The sequence below is a fragment of the Vanellus vanellus genome, assembly GCF_965231255.1.
Source record: "Vanellus vanellus genome assembly, chromosome: 3".
NCBI classification, from domain to species: Eukaryota; Metazoa; Chordata; class Aves; order Charadriiformes; family Charadriidae; genus Vanellus; species Vanellus vanellus.
The window spans coordinates 1,057,924-1,081,023 of NC_138907.1; the positions used below are offsets into that span (position 1 = coordinate 1,057,924).

General features: G+C 51.7%; 1 protein-coding gene across 1 annotated transcript in view; it reads right to left on the minus strand.

The window, feature by feature from the left end:
- The window catches only part of SLC24A3 (solute carrier family 24 member 3), a gene marked incomplete at both ends in the record, with an annotated part of 161,261 nt that overhangs the window by 66,574 nt on the left and 71,587 nt on the right, over positions 1-23,100 (minus strand). The gene's annotated exons all lie outside the window — the stretch shown is intronic.

Consider the following 23,100-nt stretch of genomic DNA (forward strand, 5'->3'; position numbering starts at 1 on the left):
CCCAAGAGCACAGCGCTGAACCCCCCTGAAAACGTTCGAGGGAAACAGCGACGTACAGAGTAGGTGGTGATGGGTCCCTCTCACCAAGCATTTCTAACTTACGGTTTTGTAGCCAAAATGGATGGGTAAAAGCCTCCCGCCATGTCCGTGGCACCACCTCCCCCTCGGTAGGGCGCAGGTAACATGCACTCATCTCTGGCAGGACCTAACGCTCTCCAGACGGGCAATGACTTCCCTCGAATGTTGTGGAAGGAATGTAGGAACGTAGGAAATGTAGGAATGTAGAAATGTAGGAAACCACCTCTCAGCCGGATTCATTCTCTACCCACCCTTGGTGGCTCTCACTGCCCTCACCCACAGGCAACAGCATCAAGGTACCGAGATTTCCTGCACCGCAACCGCTCCGAGGACAACCTGCTGCGCTAAGATAGCCAGCCGGGGGCTGAAAGGAGACGCAGCCCAGGACAGGGGCAGATTTGAGAATTTCAGATCAAAATGAATCTCGTCCCTACCTCCAGACTTCACTCTGCCTCCTCAGAGATGTCCTCCACACCAAGAAGACCTCTGATGTATGGCGCCAGGGATGCAAAGAAAGTTTTGACAAAGACCTATCAAATATTTTGACAAAAAGCACGAGTGCCAGTCTTTGGAGCTGCAAAGATCTTCACCGGGAAGGCTTAGCGTTGCTGTAACCCTACGTGCAAAAGCAAGCTGGAGTCCTCCTGAAGACAAAGCTTCAACAACAGGGTGACACACGCCTGAAATGCTGGAAGGAACTTTTCCACGAAGCCGCTATTCCCTACGCCATGAGGATGGGGGAGAGCTCCCCTCTTCCCCCCCCAGCGCTCTCATGCTGCCCAGCCAAACCTTTGTTACTTGCCCCGTTGGAGGGTTGGAAGCGGAAAAGCTTAGTGGGGTCCCACCTGCGGGGAGGAGTGGACAGGACAGGTGACCCAAACCTGACCAACGGGGTATTCCATCCCATCTGCCTCATGCTCAGTATAAAAGCTGAGGGATCAAAGGGTCAGCGCTCTTCCTTCAGTGGCCGACGTCTGAGGAGGACTCTGTTCGTCTGCCTGTGATCCCCATCCTGAATGCAGATCCGGAATCCAGTTCCCGTCCCTCACTGAGTCCAGCCTGGGACTGCCCCAGTGCCACCGGTGACGTGGTCATCATCCTGGGAGCTTGATACGGTTTTGCATATATTTCATTATTTTCCTTTTATTTTGTTATTACTATTTCATTAAAGTAGTTTAGTTCCTTCTAAACTCATGTCTCTCTCTCTTCCCTCCGCCTCTCTCTTTGAAGAGAAGTAGGGGGGAGCATCTGTCAGTCGCCCGGTGGCCCGTTCGACCCGTACCACGACATATACCAACCCAGAAAACAGCTCAGCAATTTAGTTTGTTCAATGTGCCTTCATTAAGAGCAATATATTTTTTTTAGATTAGCCGTCCTCTTTCCAAAGTCAGGTAATCAGTATAACAGTTGAAAGGAGCACGCAATATAGGCAGATAAATTTTGTTGTAAATACGGTGTTGCAAGCCATTTAAAGACAAATTACTTTCGTTTACCCCAATGCTTGATTGCTGTTCTGGATGTTAACTGGATTACAAAGCACTTAAAGACAGTCTGCCAATCAGGTTGCAGGAATGGCTTTCGGTTATAAACTGCAAAGCAAATGTGAAGATGATGTTCCGGAATTCCAAGTGCTTCTCAGTAATTCCAGATTTGAATCGCTCAATAACAACTAAAATAACGGTTTCCTCCTAATGGTCCGTTCTGCACATTCAGCCTCCAGTTGGAAAAAATCAAGCTGCGTTTTTCCAGGCTTTCACATCATTATCATTAATAAAGCTCCAGCAATTGGAATTTAAGTAACGATTCCATAGATGATTGAATGGAAAAACAACCCAGCTCACTCTCATAGCTCTACTGCCCGCGAAGCGATAACTGAGCAAAAGGTCGCTACGTCTTAATTTTGTTCCTAATGCAAGGAAGGGATATACCCAGGCACTGCATCTGAGGAGGGAAATACTCTTTTTTACGTAAGTGGTCGTTTGGCCAAAGACTCAGCTTAATACTGTCAACTGTATTCCTCTGCCCTGGTAAATTTTATAATGAATCCTAACAAACTGCAACCAGCACCTTTAAAAGTCATTGAACATTCGGAAGAAGTGTTTCATTGTGAGGGTGGTGAGGCACTGGCCCAGGTTGCCCAGAGAGGCTGTTGAGGCCCCATCCCTGGAGGTGTTCAAGGCCAGGCTGGAGGTGGCCGTGGGCAACCTGGGCTGGGGGGTGGTGTCCCTGCCTATGGCAGGGGGGTTGGAATGAGATGATCCTCAAGGTCCTCTCCAACCTAAACCATTCTACGATTCTATGTTTCTATGATCTTATAACGAAGTCACGCCAGCAATGCCTTTAGAACGAGGGATTAAACAATGTCGCCCACACAGATATGGCCACGGCAACACCAGATGAGAGGACTGTAGGCCACAGCTTGCCGAGAAGCTTGGCGGGGTAACCCACCAGCCGCTCCTGGTTGACGGCGCTCCCACCTGGGGCCAGGCACACGGGGGGACCGGGACCGGCCATGCCTAACCTGCGGGCGGGCTGGGGAAGCCCCAGTCCCCGGGGCTCAGGGTTAGGTGGGACGTCTGGAGAGAGCAGGCCGGGCAGGGGCTGCCCGCACCCTCCAAGAGAAATGCCAAGCTTCAAGCCAGGACAAACCAGGACAGAAAGGTCAAGCCCAAACTGCACAGGGGGCAGAAGGTTTCGACCTTTTATGAGGACTAGCGATACCGGTGACTTTTTGGTAACAAACCAGGATTCACCCGCCAGGGCTTGTAACTATTTTCTTCCCAAGCAGTGCTGACATTGCCAGGATGCCGTATCACCCTCCCACCCGCAACGCATGTACTGTGCCACATATGCGCAAAGTTGCCAAAAACATGTGTGCAACCTACAGAAACCGGTCAGACAGGTACCAGCACAAAGACAGGAGTTAAAAAAAAAAAAACAAAACCCAAACCAAAACACAACAAACCAACACAAAACACTATGGAAGACGCAAGACAATGAAGTTAAAAATAGGTGGAAAGGATTCATCTTTCCTCAGCAAAATACCATCACGTGAAAACCAAATGTCTTCACCACAGCTTTGTTTCGGAAATGTTCCCGACGGTAAGACATCGCAGAGGAAACACGGGGAGGTATGTTTTTAGCAATATGCAAAGTGGTTTGCTAACACACACACGCACACGCACACACTTCCCTCTCCCTCCTGCAGCTGCCCAGGAGACTTTTAGCATGACAATTCGCAACAGAGAAAATCCAATCCCTTTATCAAGTGTCTCTAACTGTTCAAGGAGACCCAAGTGCAGCTAAGGTAAAAGCACACAGGAAAAAACCAGCATTAAAATAGAATCAGCTTGTCGCTACTGGCGGAGGTGGGGAATCCTTGTCCTTCTTCCTGTGCACAGCAGCAACACCTAACCCTCCCTCCCTCGGGTTCGGGCTCAGGTTCAGGTCCCCCCCTCCCACGCCGTAACGAAACGCACCTTCTTATCTGAGAAAATCTAGGGTGTCCATCACTGCATTCTCTACGACACCGCCTGAACACAAAAAAACACTAAAAAAACCACTGAACACTAAAAGTGGCTCACACTTGAATGTACGCAATTACAAAATAATGTATGCAAATTTGAAATCTGCCGCATTTTTATTAGATGCATCAGGTGCAGATGAGTACAGATAAGAGGGAGAGCTTTGCAAAACACAGGAGCTCCTTTCTAAGAAGAAAGAAAGGGTGTTGCTGGAACACCACTCCAACAACAGCTGCCCTATTTAGCGAGTATAAAAGCTCACACAGTTTGTTATTCGGCTTAAAAGCACGCTCAGCTTTTGTACAGAAAATAGTGGCGGATTCCGTCAGGCTTATTTTGATTGCACCAGGAAAAAAACCCAACCACCCCGCCGGTGAACCTAAACGCAAAGAATTGAGGACTTCTTCCCAATCGATCCACTCCCACCCTGCAGACTTTGTCGGTATTAGGGCCCACTGACTGCGGAGGGGCAGGATCTTCACGCCAACCCGGCACCTCCGCCGACACGTTCTGCGTGGGCATTAGGCACAACGCCAGTTGCCGAGACGAGCGTTTCTACCGCGGGCATTTGCCTTCCAGCCCTCAGACGCGCGCAACCGGGTTTTAGTTCCCCATTAACGAGAGGTAACGTTCTCAGAAAAGCAAAGCGCGGGAGCGGGCAGCTCAACACGATGCCTATTTTTTTTCAGGGTGCGGCTCCATCTCGTATCGGTAGCTTGTAAAAAGTACTAGTAAATATCAGGATTATTAGAACTTGGAAGTAACGGGAACCGGATGGCTATTATTAGCAAGGCATGGATCAGCTCTGTGAAGGCGGCTAAATAACAAAGGAGCGGGTCAGCAGCAGGTGTAAAAAGTTGTGCTCTTTCGCATTCGCCCGGGACCCGGCAGCCGGACTTCAGATGGTTAGCCGGGTAGCAGCAGCCGCCGTGCAGAGCGGCGCGCTCACGCCTCGCGGGGTGTAGGGCACCTACCGCAGCCCCCCGGCAAGTACAGAGCGCACAAGCACCCCCGTACAGGAGCATTAACGAGGCTATCGCGGTACGTGCTTCCCCCGCCACATTTAGAGGAGAATTTCGTGTTTGTTCGCTTGATAGGGAAAAGTTATTTTAGTCATAATGCAATGAGTCGGAATAAATTCTCGTCCTTTTATTCTCAATCACTCTGCGATTCCTTAAAATCGGGATCCTGCTCAGCCCCGGCTTTAGCTGACTCACAAAATGATCCGCATTGCCACTCTGCTCAGAGGATTTGCCGGCGCCATACAAATTTGCCCCTGTTTTGCACAGTCGGGCTGCTCCAGGCAGCTCGCAGGCTGTGCCAAGGGCAGGTAGGCAGAGAAGATGCTGCTGTGCCGTTCTCCCGCACGGCAGCAGGGAGCGTTACCCTTTCAAAACCCTTTTCCTTGCCGCTCCTTTCCCTCTCCTATTTAATGCTTCCACCTTTCCAAAACGATTCTTTAAAAAAACAAAAACAAACCCACCACTGTACTGGGGGTTCTCAAAGCTGTAATATATACTTATTTTTTAAAAAATTCTTTATATTGCTATCCAGTGTACCTACTCTAGGGACAAGAAAACCCTTGGGAAATCTGCCGCAGCTTTCACAGAAGAAGGAAGAACGGAGGACGTTCAGCCTAGGCAACGAATGATCAGCAGAGAAAACCGTCAGAAATTTAAAAACGCAGCTCATTTTCTCACACTGTCCCCACAATGGTTTCATGGCCAGAGGTAAGTCGCATCGCTGCGATCCCAAAGCACCCAAACACCTAGCGGGGAGAGGCCCAGCCTGCATTTGTATAGAGCTTTGCAGGACAATTACTCTGCCCAGCGGCCCCCGTTTTCCTACTTCTTTCCAAAGAGCTCTTCAGAAGCGGGCTGCACGTCCCACCATGGGATAGAACATGAGGCTACAGAACGGCGTAACTTGAAAAAAAAATGACGTCAGCGGGCTGGATTAGAAACCAGCGTCTAGATACACAACTTCAACATTTAGGAGCCGTCGGTACTCCCGATATCAAGGCTACTTCAGTTGCCATTTAAAATCCCGGAGCCAACTATACTTCTGCAGCTGGAGAAACACGCAGACGTGCGGCTGTGCCAAGCAGCGGGCTGCGAGCTCTCGCCTTAGCCCAGATGACAGATAGTTTGCTCCCGTGCCCACCTCGGGGTGCTCAGAGCGTGCCGGCTTGCGACAGGGAAGCAAATACATCATTAGCAACAACCGCAACGGGAACAGAGAACTCGAGGGGACGTCGTTACGCCACTGCATAAACGCACGCGGCGCTGTGTCTTCGGCAGCCGCCCGTCGTGCCGCTCTCCCCGTCCCGGCAGGGATGCGGTGCGGCTGCAAACGGCTCAGGGGGCCGCAAGGGGATCGGCCAGGAGGACGGACGAGCCCCCAGGCAAGAATGGCGAGTAACATAAAGATTGTTCCTGTGGCCCAGGAAGCCCCCGCACAGCAGACAGCTGCAGCCGGGGAAAAGTGCATCAGAAGTGTTTCCTTGATACATTTCTTCGACTTCTTCTATTATCATCTTATCAGGGATAGATATTAGCGCACCTCAGGGGACCTTGTGATGTGACCTGGTATAACGACATTTTTTTGAATCAATGCTGACAGCTTTTTATGCAAGGAAATAAAATATACTTCAAAAAAAATCGGTTACCTTTCTTTTTTTTTTTTTTCCATCCCGAGATTCCTGATTTTAAACTCAAGCCCAAGATTTTTGATCGCTTCGGGGTTAGTAATAATATTACATTCACCACCTGCCTGCACGCTGTCTAGCCCAATTCTCTGACCTCCAACAGCGTCCCCTGAACGGTATCGGCCCTGACAGCGCCGCAGGCCCTACCAAATATACAGGAGAGTAACCGCTACGTCCCTGAAGTCTGTCCCTCACGCGGCCCAGCGGCCCGTGGGGTTGAGCCTGCAGATGCGGGGAGGCGAAGGGGCTCAGACCTGCTGGATACGTTCAGCTCCACAGCTACCACCGCCTGGAGACTGGCTCGGAGGTGGACGGCCCCACGCTCCACAGCACACCAGTCCCGGCAGCCAAACCTCACGGGAACAGCTTTAAGTCACGCGGTACGGGAGATCAAAGGCTGTGAAAATCTTTAGTCGTCTTTAAAAGCAATAAAGGATTGATCAAATTCTCTCTGAGGGCAGGGTGGAGTATCTTTTTATATATATATATATACACACACATGTATGAAAATAAATGTTTTGCTTTCTGCCAAGTAAAAACGGCGTTTGCATTACAGTGTCATGACCTGAAATTCAGGAGAGCCAAACTATGCTGATACATCAATAATAAATCATTTTCCTAATGTTTTACTCGTGTCACCACTTAACTGCTGAAAAGAAGCGGCCGAAACAGCGCAGGGGTAGAGCCCACGGTTATAGATCAGGCAGCACTCCCCACGGCCGATGGCACCGTCCCGTACCTCGCAGCAGCTTCTCGAGGGCCGGCTCTTACCAAGCAACGGATGCTCGGGCAGCATTCTCTGTACCTTTGCAGCAATGAATTCCTAGGTACCAAGAATTAAACATTTATGGCGTGTGTTCAGGCAGCAATGAGCTTACGTGCACTTCCGCGCCCTCGGGTTACCGCACGCCGATGTGCTCATGTGGCGGCGTAGCTTACGCCCAGCACAAAGGATGCTGACAGCAAACGCACCGAACAAAGAACAGTTTAACGTTTTTCCAGGCTGGCTCTTCAGCGACAACGCACCCAGAGCATTACTGTCGCGACAGCGAGCCTTGCTACAAGTCAGCGTCAGCGCCTCCATCGCAGACCAGCTCTGACCGACAGCGAAAATCTCCCCTGCAGCGCACCTGGGTGGGCGCCGGGTCACCTTTTGAAGGGGGAGAGCATGCAGGGAGAGGCGTTTGGCCACCCCAGGTTTCCTGGAGGAGGGGAAGCAGGGAGGAGTGAGGCTGCTTCGCGTGGCCGGACGAGGGGACTCCTGCGGTGAAGACCGTGGGAAGGGCAGGCAGCTCCCCCGAGCCCCGGCTGCAGCGCACGGCCCCGGGGGTCTCGGCAGTGGTCCCGTCCCAGAGGGCAGTCCTTGACACCGACACTGTGCGCCCACCCTGGCGTTCCCTTTATTAGCAGCGGCCTTTGGAAAGGAGGCTGTACGGAACAAAAGAAGAGCTGCCGGAGCCGGCATAACATGAAGCACAGCATCCTTAGACAGAGATGCGAATACATCAGCAGAGGGCTTCGCTCCGCATACAATTAGCAAACTTTTTCACCTTAACTTTCCAGGAGCTCTCCGGGAAGGTGCAGCCCTGGCAGACGATGGGGAATCTTACAGCGACAGCGGTACTCAGGAGCCGCGGGAAGACCCTGCGTCCCACCTGAGGAATTCAAACCAGATGTCAAGCACATAGACACGTCCCGTCACAAGTCGCTCATCCAACGCGGTTTTCCTCTGAAAGCATTTTGGTTGATTTGCCTATGCTCTCTTATCAGAAAGTAGCCCTTGAGCTAAATATGGCAAAAGGGGAGCGCTGCGGGATCCTGCCAGGATATGAATCCCTTCGTAAATTCACCCTCTTAGTCACACAGGGCCATTTATTCAGTCCGGGGGCTTTTTCTACGTATTAAGACTAGATGCAGCTGTGACAAAAGCTCTTACTGGAAGACGTCCATCCTGTCTGCAACGTGTCGCTGAGGCTGGACGGTGGCACCACCAAAGGATGCCGAACCTCCTGGCCAGACGACGGGGCAGTGTGGGGGCTTATCGGTGTCGGCCCTGGGGGTGAAGCAGCAGAGGACACTGCTGACTCTCGCTGGTGGATCAGAAACACCCCCAGGCCATGAGACAGCTACGCGCACCCCAGCGACCCTGAAAGTGCCCCCTGACCCCCTTCTCCTCCTCTCTAAGTTAGCGCGTACGATACGCGCAGAACGGGCAGCGTGCCGGGCTGTTTTCCGAAACAAAAATATAGCGGCCCTGTGCCTTCCACTGAGCTGATGACTTTTTCTCCCCGCGCCCCGTGCAGCACCCGAGCGTGGCGGCAGCTGAGAAAGAGCCGAGCACGACCGGAGGTTTCCGTCTGCCCTGCAAGCCCGCCGCAGCGCCGCGAGGATGTAACCCCTCCCCGCCTGCTCAAACACGCCGACGGTCGCCTCTCCTCTGAGCCCCAACCGGCCTTGAACAGGGAGCAGCAGGGCGTACTCCCCAGCTCGTGCCTGTCGTCACAAAAAGTTCCATATCGCGCATCCAAAAACCGGAGATGAGGGAACGACCCCGGTGTTTTCCATGGCACCGCTGCGAGCCTTTGGCCGCTTCACCGGCTTAAAATACGCAGCTTCCTAATGGGAAACGGACCTCCCGCTGGACCAGACACACACCACAGATCGGGGGCCTTACCATCAAAGTCAAGAGTCTTTTTTTGGCCTCCCCTTCCCTGGAGAGACCCCCCCAGCCCCTCTGCAAGCCCAGCCAGCCCGCAGGACCCCGGTGCCCTCAGCCCTGTTGGACTGCTTTCTTCTGCTCTCCATAGCTACCAATCCGTCTAAAACTGCTCTCCCTAATACCCGCATAATTAAGCGCTCGTTTAAGGATTTATGTACTTTAATCAACAGGAACACAAGACAACTCTGCCCGAACAGCCTCCCAAACCCCTCCTTTCTCACCCCCCACCTGCAGGGGTCTGCTTCTGCTCCACCGAGAGCGGATCCTCCAGAGGCTGCAGCTCATGGGCTGGCCGAGATGCAAAGCGGGCTCGGGGGCTTTGGGTGACGGCACCGGCAGGTTAAACGAAGTTAGGGTTATCATCTTACACCATGCCAGATGTTTGGGTTTTTTTCCCCCCTCACCGATCTTGAGCCCCCCTTATCAATAGGGCAGTCTAACAGCCTGGCCAAAACGCAGGTTTCAATTACAGATAGCTGTTACCTTATCAGCTCCTCTGTCAGAGATCCCGGCAAGAGGCAGAGCGATGGCAGTGTCACAGCCGAAGCCGCTGAGCCTTGCCAAGTACCTGTTCATAGGTGCCTCTTGGCGAGATGAGGCAGACAAAACAGACGCGGTAGGAACAAAATGGGAGAGGTCTGCATTTTTTTTTTTTTTTTTTTTGAGTATGTAAGTTATGTATGGGCTGAAGGAAAGAAAGGAAGGAGAAGATGGAGGAATGGGAATATGAGATGATGAACCACGTGCACCGTGGGGAATTCAGAATTGGCAGCTCATTTGCATGGGAAGGGAGAGCAAACATCACTCCTTCCTATCCTGCAGGAAGCACCCGTGAGAAATCACTGCCCGAAAACACCAGGCATAGCGAGCCTCCCCATCCACCCACCCACCCTGCGAACACCCTTCATTAAATCTCCCGGGAAGCCCAATCTCTGCCTTGTAGCACCAGTTCTAGGAGGGAAGGCTCTGGCCAGGCTTGCGATTTTAGACCGCAGTGATGCTTTATCTATGCGTGAAACACGCACACGTATAAACCGCGCACGGCTTTGTTAGTGTAGCCAGTGCCTTAGCTGCTGGTAATTCCACGCGCACCTGATTTCACGTGCTCGACAATTAAGATGTTCAGAGCCATACAGAAATCACAAAGTGCATTTCCTTTGAAATGAGGCACGTGTGAAGTGCGCAACCCTGGGCGCCCCATATTCTGTCGTCCCCTTTTTCTTTAGACTGTCTTGGTGGTGTGCTGTACTGCAGCGTGCCTCCAGGCTTGAATCCTGCTCCACCACGCGGCTGCTCCATTACGCCAAGCGTAGCGCACACACAAAACGAGTCAGAGCCACAAGAGGTTTCCCTGCAACAGATGCCTTCCCCAGATGCAGAAAGTAACGCCTCGGAGGAACAAACCTCCGCATATAAGCAGAGTCCTTGCGAAGTCACAAAGGTTCTGCCTTGGCCTCAAGGCAAACGAAGAGCTTGCAAGGTCAGAGGCGCATCTGAGGTCTGAGGACAACAAGCGAGTACATCTGAACGCAAATGGGGAAGAAATCAGAAAATAACACGCAGCGGCGTATGGTTCAGAGAGAGTTTAAGTCGAATAACAACAGCAAGTGACCTTTAAGAGAAGGTCATATTTTCTTTTGTTCAGTAGAAGGCTTATTTCTGTCACAGCAAGATTCTGGCAACTGTTTTCCAGGATCTCTCGGCTTTTGTATTTCTGTGTTTCGTTTGAACACGCCGCGGTTTTTGTTTTGCTTTGCTTGCGCGCCTCCCCGTCCCCCATCACTAGCAGCAATCACCGCTTCCAGAAGGAAATGCACGGAGGCGTTAGGAGAACTGCCCACAGCTACAGACCCACCTACAGCTGCCCTCGGATCAAGATGTTTCCCCCGACAAACGCAATACTCCTGCAAAGTTATCCAGCATCAGCCACACGCTCTGCTCAGAAATATCCGGCATGAGGAAGGTTCTTAGCAAAACCAAAGCAAGAAAAGAACACATGCCTGGCTAGCGCCTGTCCTCACACGAACTGCCAGATATTCCTAATAACGTACTGGCTTAATTACGGCTATTCCGGACTTCCTGGACTTCTTTTGATCGGGAACAGAATACGGTCCCTCTTCATCAGCTTTATTTTGGGGAACAAATATTTACATTATGTTCATACTGACCAAAAAAGGCAATTTTTTTGCAAGAAGCGCTTTTACAAAGCCACCTGGAAAGGAACAGATGCTGCTGTCATATCTCTTCTTCTCTTGGGGAGAAGAGGGAGGGACTTTTTCATCTCTCAAGATCCCAAGCGCTGGACGCAGGGATGTCACAAGATTAACGGAAGGGAGCAAATTTCCCCCCCCCCCCCCCGTATGCTTCAGCCGTATCCCCATTATAGGAGTGGCTGGGAACGCGGATTAGCGCAAACCAAAAAACCTGCAAACAAACAAACTTTTGGGACTTTGCCCAAAATATGTCAAAGCTGTAGCTTAAACACGTGGTCCGGGAATGTTTTCCGCTGCAGACGCTTCGTACAGCCTGCACATCACCTTTGCCAGGCACAGGTCACGTAGTAGCCATATCGAGCTCAGGCTACCCGCAGGCATATCTGTTCGTGTCATTAGATGCCAGGGCTTTCCCCTCCTTTTATTTACTTATTTTCAAAAACCAGTCCGCCTGCTAAGTATCGGCCACACGATGGGGCTTGCAGGAGAGCTGGGACACGCGTTAGCCAGCACCGCCATACCCACCACTGTGCCCACTGCCACGAAGCCCCTCCTGCCCGAGCACAAACCTGTTGGACACAGGAGAAGTGGAAGCTCGGGCTGAAACACAAGACAGACGGAGCCAACTTTTTGCCAAACGAGCAGAGAACGTACCGCCGGCCCCGTGGGCGGCTGCGGCTCTCCCCTCCTGCGGGTTGAGCAGACTCCTACCCGATTTGCTAAGCTCGAAACCAGCTCCCGGTGACTTTCCAACGCCCAGTGCTAGCCAGCTCCTGGATCCACAGGAAACGGGCAGTACATCCCAAAGGGATGTGGCTCATGAAACGGGAGAAATAACCCATTAGAACTCGCCTCAAATAGCCTATTCTTTCCGCAGACAGCAGTCACGGAGGAAGCCAAAGGGACGTAAGCTGGCATCAAAACCAACAGTCCTCGTTTTGCTATTGATCCTGCCCTCAGGAGCCCCTGGTTATCATTTCCCCATTCCACGTTTCAAGCACGCGATTGCAACTGAGGGACACCGTCGCAGCCCCAGGCAGGATGCTTCATCCGCCCCGGCCCTTCCCAGACCTCCACCTCTCCTCCACCCAAGAGAAACAGCTTCAATTTTATTTTTCGAGACGCGTGGAAGTCAATGTGTCCTTCCTAATAACAGCCCCCCTGATTTTGCTTCTGGTGTAAAGTAACTCTGTCACCCCTCGCTGGTCTAGCTGAAGAAGTACAAATCCCAGTGCGGTCCCAAACCGATTTTTAAAATGCTAGCAATTTAGTTACTTTTACAAAGGATCAACTCTCGAGAGCATCTTTGAAGCCGTTTCGGAGGGAGCACACAGGGACTTGCAGTGCTTTAAATGAAACCATTCCGGTCTGCGCACAACTGGTCCGCGCAGGCACGAGCAATTCCAAAACACTCAGCGCTTCCAGTCTGCCGTGCTGGCGGGCATAATGAAGTTTAGTAACAGGCTGCGTGATGGAAAAACGACCAGTTTAAGCCAACTTATTTTACAGCGTGACACAGCCGAAACCTCTCTCACTAGCTGTGTTGGGCCCCCGAGGGAACTGGCCGTGTCTCCTGCCCAAAGCACCAGGCACCAGCGATGAACTCGCCCCTGCGGGCTCCTCGTCTGGACTTGGTTTCCAACCCCTCTTGCAAGTAGCCATCAGCTTCACGTCAAGAGCAGAAGGGACTAACCGAAGAGCGGTCTCGCTCGCCTGCTAACCGCAAGAGCACAGATACGGTCGTGTAGCTCCGTCCTCAGAGACAAGGGATGGCATTTTTAGAGAGGCTCTTCTGCCTCCCACCTCCTCACTCCCCGAGAACTCACCCCCAGGCGGCTGCGAGTGATCTGCACCACTGCAGAGCAGCGGCGTAACCTTCAGAGGCGTTCAGACTGGAGTCTCTAAGCTCGTCAGTGAACAAGCAGCCCTGGCATTTGACATTTAACCTCCCAGGAATGAAGGCTCCAGGTTTGCCTACTTATTCTTGCACCTTTCACCAAAAGCTGGCAGTCGCCTGTTTAAGCAGGAAGGGTGCAAGGAAAACGCTCTCAATTCTTTCCTTGCTACTGCTTCAGACATCTTTAAGAAGAAACCGCAAGCGCTCAAGTCTCAGCCTTGCCCTTCCTCTTTCGCATCCGAGGAGGGGATGCAACAGCCTCCAGCCCCAAAATGCCTCTGGACAGCTTTGAAACGTTCCTTTCCATCTGAGCGCTTGTTTGCTCTCTCCTCTTCCACGGAGGCAGCTCCAACTTGGGTCGGTCAAAGCCCGTACTGCCAGGTAAACCGTATGGCGATGCCACCGCCAGCAAGAGGAGGGAGCGTGCCTGTGCCTGTGCCTGTGCCTGTGCCTGTGCCGGGCAGGGCGGCGCAGGGCCAGCAGCACACCTAAGGGGATGGCGAGGTCCCACGAGGGGAGGATGCCACGCAGAGCCCGGCCAAAGCGAAGAGAGTTTTTATTCCAGCTGGGAGCTGGGACAAAGCAGGGTGCTAGGAGTCGCTGCAGCTACGGGTAGCTCCGGAGGGACCATCCTCACGGCCCCGGCCCCGGGAGCTGGCTCTGCTCCGGGCTCCGGCTGCCCTCCCAGCCCCCGGGGAGCGGGGCTGAGCCACGCAGCTGCCGCGGGCTCTGCCGCTCACAGGCCGTCACGTCATTGCAGGGATTTGTTGCCCGCAAATGAATTTCAACGTTTAAACTGTCCAGGCTCATCTGCGTAGCCACTCTAATACGCTTTAAGCTCCCTCAAATTTCTAAACGCTTAAAGCTATTACAATCTCTTTGTTATTTTACATTAGGCATCCCATTAACTATTTTCTTACTTTGATGTAATCAGCGTTTTACATTATTTGGAGATTAATTCCGGACAATGAGGCCACACGGCCTGTCTTTTCTACCAGCAGACCGGCCTAGAAAAGAGAAGCCCGCTCTGCGAGGCAGGGCAGCCCCGTCTTTGTCAGAGCCACCCCCCCCCCCCCCCGCTGCCCCCGGGAGAGCACCAAGCACAACCACCCCCTCCACCATCAGCCGGCCGCTGCGGGCAGCACTTGGTGGGAGCACCGTGCTGGAGATGGCCAAGGTGGCTCTCGGCACAGCCCACGCCACCGTCCTGCCGGGACGTGCTCCTTTCCCCTCTCGGTCGAAACAGCAGCAAAGGTGTCCCTTCACTTTTCCATCCCAACGCCATCATTGGCAAGGTGCTTAAAGCGCTCGGGCGCATCTATCCGAGGTAAACCTCTTTAGCACATCAGAGTGAGCTATGCACTTCAGGCCTCCACCTTTTTGTTCTTTGCGCATAAAAACTGACGCGAAAAATTTCCGTTCCAAGATCGCAAAGTGAAAATGATATCCGTAACTAATGCATCTGTAAGAGGGAAATCGGAGTAATCCTTTACTTTGATAGATTAATGGACGTGCATTAAAAGGGAATTCTTGGGGACGTAAACACGTAGCATTCGCTCAAATGAAAAAGACGACTGCTGCAATCAATCTTGCAACCCACGCCCAGTAGTGGCAATGCTGCTGAAATAAACCACCACTGAAATTAGCCAACGAGACCCTCTCTGAAGAGATTCCCACAAGCATATTGGCTACCATATGAACAAGCATTCTCTTGCCACCCTGAGAGCCATTTTCATGTGCGCACCCAAGAGAAAAATCTTCATTTGCACATGTTGCCTAAACATTCGTGGCCTTTGCCTTCAACGAAAGGGCACGTTGAGAAGGATTTTCAGGTGACACAGCAGTGCAGCTCCCCCGTGTTCTTGCTGCGCTTTTACATCCAAGGGTATTTTTTTACAGGTACCTGCAAGAATAAGCCCAGATCCTTTGCAAATCAGACTACCAGAGAAAACAGTCCTACAGCAGAATGACATCACCCTGAGACAGAGCGAACTCCATTTATGCAAAACATAAACCCTACCTAGGGTAAAAAAAAGGATAGTTTTCACCGCTCTCCTAAGCTATATCCCCTGCTTTCTCAGGACAATAGGTTGCCTCTTCCAAGGCATCCCAACGTTGCTGGCTTGAACTCCGCGCGTGATCAGCCACAGCCCCGGCTCCCTCCGGGAGAGAGCTGCCGGCAGCTCTCCACCTGCCTGGTTATCCCACAGCACAGAGCCCTCCAACCTGCCTGGTTATCCCACAGCACAGGGCGCTTACTTGTGCCCTTCGAACGTCATCACGTCTTCTCCAGATCCTTTTTCAGTTTATCAGGATTTCTGAATACCAGTCCGCTCACCGAAACGTACCCCAGAACCCTCAATGCTTCACGCCACCTGCACATCCGTCAGGTCTTCAGTGTTACCTGCTAATGCTTTGGGGATTGTTTAATCCAATTCTTCAGCTGTCACACCATGAAGTTCGTCATGTCCAGGCTCAATTAAGGAGGCTTCTCAGCTAGCTAATTACCCTGTCACTACTTCTTCCCTCACTTCAGGCTGAGGTTTCACCATTTTTCTTGGCGGTATATGCATTAATCACGCGCTTCCCAATGACCGTTTCAGTGAAGACTGATACGCAGGCTGTCCCAAAAAACTTGAGAAATCACTTACTTTCTAAAAACAGTCAGGGCTCCCGTTTACGGCGATGGCCCAGAGCCTCCCAACCGAGCCCTTGCACCACTTCCACTTCGCTTCTGCTGAGCGTATGAAACCAGACTCGTTTCAGGGACGAGCACCGACACTTCACTTTCGGTCCCTGACTGCACAACACAAAGCACCGCCTCTGCCCAGACACGTGGACATCGCACCCACAGTCCTCCTGGCACCTTCTGCTCCAAGGGAGGGCCCGGCCATCAAACGGGGGGCTCACCACATGAATGCTATTTATAGCTTGCTCGTTGTTGCTGGTTACAGCACGAAAACATTCAGATGGTCTCCAGCAAGGGCAAACCAGCTGAAAACTGGAGATGAGCACAGAAAGAACTGGACGCAGCAAGCTAGATCCTCCACTGATGGAAACCACCATAGCCCCGTCTAAACCAAAGGTGCTCCAGCAATTAGCACTAACTGAGGATGTCTAATTGACCTCAGGGTTCTGCTACAGACTGGCTCCAGCAATAGTCTGTCACAACACCTCTTCGAAACTGAATGCCAAGGGCTGCGATCAGCCGAACTGAGATTTCTGCCCCTCCAGCACAGCCCCGACAGAGTGCACGCTTCTTGTTCCCCGCAGCTCAACTTCTGAGTTTCACAGGAAAAAGCTCAAGAGATCTTTTGTCTCTTTTAAAATTACCTATATAGTGCCATTCTTCTGTCTTTCTCTCATTTTGTCCAGACGAGCATCCTTGATGGAGGAGCTCAGTGCCATTTAGGGGCTTCAGCCAGAAAGCGAGAGCTGCCAGGGTCCGGATACGTGGAAAACCCAGGCGCCAGCTCTGCTTTGAGCACCCGGTAGCCCTGGCAGGACGGAGGGCCGAGGACTATCCTCTGCCGTGCAGCAGAGCTGGCTCACGGTGGGCTGTGGGCTGCCCTTTCCACTGCAGTTTCACTTACGGATCTCGGTTTTGCTTTTCCATTTCCGTCCTAGCTGGTTCCTGTGCAAAAAGATGCTCGGAAGGCTTCTGCGGTTTTACCGCTGGTTAACTATATTTATTGCCTGATGAACTACCCGCTGCAGCCCCGTTAGCTGGGAGGAGAGCGGCCAGTCGGTCGTGTTGTGGTGAGCGCACTCGCCTCGCGTGTGCTCGGTCTGCGTGTCTGCACATCGCTTTCCTGGCTGGCACCGAAATACAAACTGACACGTGAGTTTCATTTGCGTGCCTACAAAAAGGTCTTACGGAGGCTACACACACACGTAAGTACAGACATGTACTTATCTACACGCGTGTAACGATACGTATATTTATTTGTACGAAGGAAAAGAGCCTCGTGGTAAAGAGGAATCACTGCATTTGGTTTTATACTGCGATTATTGGGGGAAAGTGAACAAGCACCACATGCAGATGAAGCAAAGTACAGGGCAGGTTCCTCTGCAGTTACACGTTTTGCTGTATGGTGACAGGCAGGCTTAGAGCCTAATCTCCGGCATAAAAATCATATCAATCAGTGTCAGCATAACATTCATACATCAGAAAGACAACACTGGCTTTAAATAGGTACCAGCAGTTGCAGAAGACACGGCGCTTCCAGAACTCCATCTCCGAAGAGCCTTTTATCTCTCAGAAACGGAAAGCCCCTAAATATAGGACTACTATTAAAAATTCACGAGCTTCAGTAGCTATTTATCAAAGTCATGGAAATGGGATACTTCCACGATGGTGAATGGCTTGACATTCATTACTAATAAGCAAACGCGCCCTTCATTACCATTTTAGAACAGAACATTGCTACCGATACCCAAGGAACATGGCATTAGCACTAGGAGTTAGCATTAGGCTTTGCTACAATACACACATTATTTCTGCCATCTGGATGCCTCATGCTTATTAGTTCACAAACGCTGATGCTGATGCCAGCTTTGTGGAGCGTGTCCGCACAAGGCTGCTAAAGAAGGTCCGGGCGCTGCTGCCTGGAGGTGGAGTGGTGCTTTGGTGCTCCTCTCGACCAACCGTGTCCCAGACCACAGTTACGGTAACACCTTCCTCCAATTTACCGAATGCTCTCCCCAGAGCAAACCCACGTTGCAGAAGGGCAGAGACTTCTGCGGAGTCCCAGCTTCCCAGCGGCAGGAGCCACTGCAGAGACGCAGCACCGCCCTCTTAATTGCACGGTGACAAATCAGCAGGTAATGACTGCATTACGAGTGCTGCTACAGTCCCGCGGCAGATGATGACGCCGATTGGGATGCCGCCTTCATTAGCAAAGGCAGCTCCTTTTACCCCCCACTTGCAGTCTCCTCCTTCAAGGACTTGACCTTAAAGGTTTAATCAGCATACAGCCTTGCTTTCATATGGGAGAGGTGAAAGAACTCTTCCCCTCTGTGACGGTTTAGATTTTCTACATCTTTTATGTACGCCAACTTTTATACACCTTCTGCCTTGACATGGAAGAAGCGTTCGTTGCTGCCTGCTGGGACAGCAGAAAGGAAGGAGTAACCCCTTCACCTCCCTCACGTGTCAAGAGAAAACCGGACACAAAAGCTGGGTGGTTTCATTTCAGTGGATCCCTAAGGATTTATTCTTCCCGCAGGGGTTCCGGAGGTAACGTGACGAACAGCTGCCACCCCGCCAGAGTACGCGTGCCTGTATCTGTCACTAAACCTTTCGGACAAAAGTCAGGAAACTGACTAAAATGACGTAGGACTACATCCCCTGGGGGCCAGTCTGGTCTTAAAGCTGTGAAAATCTGCGGAATTGGGGAAACCTGACGATTGCCCTACTGTAGCAAAAGAAGAACTCACAAGGGGAAGAACGGTTTGGCACCAGCTGCCGCTCTGAAGCCACTGTCCTGAGAAGATATTACTATATCAAGACCGGGGCAACAACGGCAGTGTAAGATTGCTACTGACCTCCTCGCAGGAACACATGGGAAATGCTGCTGTAGCTCTGAAACTACGTTCGGTGCCTGCAAGACCACAAAGCCACAGAGCGCTTGAGGCTGGCACGCACCTCGGGAGGCGGTCCGGTGCAAGCCCTGCTCGAGCAGGGTCACCCAGAGCAGGCTGCCCGGGGCTGGGTCCAGTTGGTTTTGGATCGCTCCGAGGATGGAGAATCTACAACCTCCCTGAAAAATACCAACGGATGTATTTTGCCGGTGATTAATACTACGTCAGAAGAACGATCTTCAGCCTTCTAAAGTCTGTCCTGGCAAACTGGGGAAAGACAAACATGACTTCCCACTAGTTTCTAAGTTTGAAAAAGAAACAGCGGAAAACTCATTTCTTGTTCATAAATAAATAAATCGTTCCCTCGACACCGGTTTCCCCTTTCTTTAATTTTTACATCCTTTGCAGCTCACACCATTAATATCATTCCAAAACAACATCGTAACAACACTACTAAATAAGAAACTTCATGTTCCGGCAGCTATGGCTGTCCTTTGAGAGACATTATTTAAAACGTTTTATCCTTTTCCCTTCTACATATTTTTGAACCATCCAAGGAAAAGCTTTTCAGGACTGGTGACGGCAATGGCATACTCTTATGCATAGAAACATTTTATTGTTGGTGTTATTCCCTCCAGGCACCTACTGCCTTCCAAAGAAGATACAGCTACAGGGCAGAATCTCAGCCGGTATAAACGAGTCCCTTGGCACAGACGTAAGGAGGCTGGGCAGAAAAGCCCTGGCCCAACGGATGCGGGCCCCTCTCCCCTGTAATTAATCTTTGACTAAATCGTATGACTCCAGCAACGAAACCCTAAGCGAGACTGTGAAATCAGAGTTAGAGATTTGAACGGTTGAGACATCAGCTCAGCCGTCCTGCGAGCCCCACGCGTGCCGAAAGGCTGCGCACCGCAGCAATGAGGGGCAACGTAAACCGTGACTTACGGTCCGCGAGAGATGGAAGGAAGGCAAACGCTGCACAAGTGCCGGGCTGGCGCTGCAAGAGCAACCCAGTTTGCAAAGCCCCTTGTCCCGAGCGTTTGCGTTGGGAGGGCTGGTGCAGCACGCGGCACAGGCTGGGGTTTCCCACTGCTGCTTCTTGGCGTTCAAACCCTAGGAAATTCAGGAGGGAAAGGGGAGAAGCTGAAAGAAAGAACGGCGCAGTGAACATACGTGACTCCTGAGTGCCACTAAATGGGTCAGTTGAGCTGGGAAGTTCTCTGAACCAAAACACGTGTAATTATCTGAGCTCGTAACGAGCTATATGTGCACCAACGCAGATTTAAACCCCCCTCAGCAATGTGCTGGGGCACATGCGCAATTACCTTCAAGGGCGTACGTACCCTGGGACTACTCACAGGCTTAAGGACTAAGCATATAATGAAAGGTGTTTCTAAACCAAGGCTTTGGAGGACGCACAAGATACGGTGAATTCCTCTCCTAGGTTTGTACAAGGTTCAGCTTACAAACAGGCACCGGCATTAACTCCTGGAAACACGAAGGAAGGGCGATGCTTTGCACAGGCGCTGGGCTGAGAGAGGCAGCCAGTACAGACGGACGGCTCGTTACACTTTACCAAACATTCAACATCAGTCCTCCCCGCTGCAAACTAAATCGGCTTTTTCTTGCCCTGCCTACACGGAGAATAAATGATGAGCATCTGAACCCTTTTAGACAGGGACGCTTTTGCTGCCGTCCCTACCCAGACGCTCCTTGCCCTCCCCGCCCTTCCTTCTCCCTTCCTTTTTCCAGCCGGAACAAACCCACAACGTTAGGTATTTATGACGGTTTTCGAACCTTCGCCTCATTCCAGCGGAGCGCTCGGGGCTGCCCCCAGCCTGCCCATCCCCCTGTGCGAGGGGATGCTCAGACTGCGCAGCACAACCCAGCTAAGGCCTCGCCAGCCATCAGCACAGCCTCTAGCGCCTCACCTCCTAATGAGGAGGCACCCATCCACCGCCTGCCCCGGCCAGCCTGCGGTCCACCCCAATCTACGGATCTTGCCGTTTAACCAAGTACCATCCACTTTGTTTCATATTCTGCGTTTGTGCCTGCAATATTTCAGTACAATCCTTCACACACATCCGTTTACTGGTAACTGCGTTTTTGTTTCTTGTTATGTCCCGACAAGTTATCCAGTTTATCAAAGTCACCGAGTCCAAACTCAAGAGATCTTCCAGCTCTTTGAAGTTTGGTATGATTTGGAAACTTTGCGAGCACTGTCTGCATTCAAAAGCTTGGATGATGAGAAACGTTGAACCCGACCAAAACCAAGGCAGCCTAGGATACGTCTTTCCTTGGAAGGCCTTTTAGTCTACAGGACACCACCGAGAACTGCTCTTCCGCTGCTGTTTCTCAATCAGTCATGAACCCAACTCCAGTATTTCCCTAAACCACTTACGCGAGCGTCATGTCGGGGGGAATCCAGACACACCGCCTCCGCTTCTTCCCTCTTCACCCATGCAAGGCCAGTCCAAAAGGACATCAGACTGCTACAACGCGATCTGGCTCGGTAAAGCCACATTGGTTGTTTCCATTATCGTCTAAGAGCTTACAAATTCATTGTTTAATAATTTGTTCTAATATCTCCTCCGTGACCTCCGGCTGCTTAACTCCCTTCACCCTTGTTTTCCCCATCATGTTTGCCCTCCTCCAGTCCCTGTCCTCCACAGATTCTCCGCAATAACTGCAGACGCGTTTGGAGATAACCCTGACTCGTTCGTTAAACGTTTCAAAGTGAATTTCATCACATCTGTTGGATAGAATACATCCAACTTACCTAAACCATCTTTAGCAAAGACGCTACCACGAACTGTCAGTGTTCCTTTTCTCCTAAAAGTTGTCCTTCCAGCTCATCCCATTGGGAGCCCTCCATCCTAATCTGGCATGCTCAAATGGTCTCCCACTTACCCGATTTCCTAGCAGTCTCCTCCGAGATAACACCATCCCAAGCTTGAGGCCACAGATCTCCTTGGCCCCCTCAATGCTGAACCTTCGTAGCAGGGTGCTGCTGAAGGGGACTGTCTAAGGGCAGAGCCCTTTGGGTGGCTCACTAATTGAGAGGAAGGTGGCAACCTCAGTCAGACATCAGGGGACTTGGGAGCCACGGTCCAGGGGCACCGAGGCATCCAGCTCCCCATCAGGGACCCGCGACCCTGCACCTTCCACCAGCCCCTTGGACGGACTGGCCGGAGAGGTGGTGAGAGTCACTGAACACGGGTCATTTCAAAGCGGTCGCTGGGACACAGCTTCAGATTGCCACACGAGCGAGCTCCCATAGCTGGTTCTCCAACGGCTCCCAGCAGAGCCCAGGCTGCAGCCCGAAATAAGGGGCTTTGCTCGGTTTGGTGACGTTACAGGCAGCCGGGCGCCACAGCGGGGTTCCAGCCAGGCGCTGCCCCGCACATCCAGGCCGGGGTTTTCCTCCTCAGCGTGTTTTCCTGGCTGAGCATCAGTCGGAGCGCAGGAAATCCTGGGAGCGGAAGGCGTGCCGGCAGGGCGCTCTCTACGCCGCGAGGCCTTCATCGGGCCTTTGGTGCCTGAGAGGGACAACGGCGCAGACACGATTTTTTTTTCCCCCCTCCTTCTTTAGAGAAAATAAAAAAGGAAAGGAAAAAAGAGGAAACTACAAGGGCAGCTGTAATTACTTGTAAATCCCCGCATGGGCAGGACTCTATTTTACATGTGGCTAGAGAAAGGACCATCTGTTTTACGAAGATACTAGGCTCTTTTTTTTTTTTTTTTTTTTCTCTATCCCAATTATATTCTTTTCCTCCCCCTCCTCCCTAAATGGAAGCATTGCCGCGGTAATATCGAGAGTCTTAAAATAAGATTATGCTTTTAAATGAGAGAGTCTTTAAAGTGGGATTATACCTTACAACAGCCAACTAGGCTTTCAAGCAATTTCAGAGGATACGCTTACAACTTCATTACTCTGGAAGAGGCTACGTTTACGGAGCAACAAATGAGAAGCATTCACACGATGGCAGACGAGTTCAAAGAAAGCCTTCTCCTCCGGCTTCTCCTTCCTTGAGCACATCCAGAAAGGCACTCTGGTGCTCCTCCAGATCTTCGTCCACCGCCAGCTTCAATGACACCAGTGATACTGGCCCTTCAACAACTATCCCCGGCATTTTCCCACAAGAGAGGGAGAAGTCGTACCGAGCGAGACGGAGCTGCTTAGACGTGCCAGACGTGCCTCGGTTTCAGAGGTACCACCGGCCAGACAGGCAGCTGAGGAAGGAGAAGCCAGTTGGCAAGAAGAGGGCCTGGGCACAGCACAGAAATCTGCAAGGGGGGTTTAAACTATTTCTCCTCTCGCAACCCTCCCAGCTCTGTTTTCTACAGCTAAATCCTACGTCATCCACAGGTCCACTTGC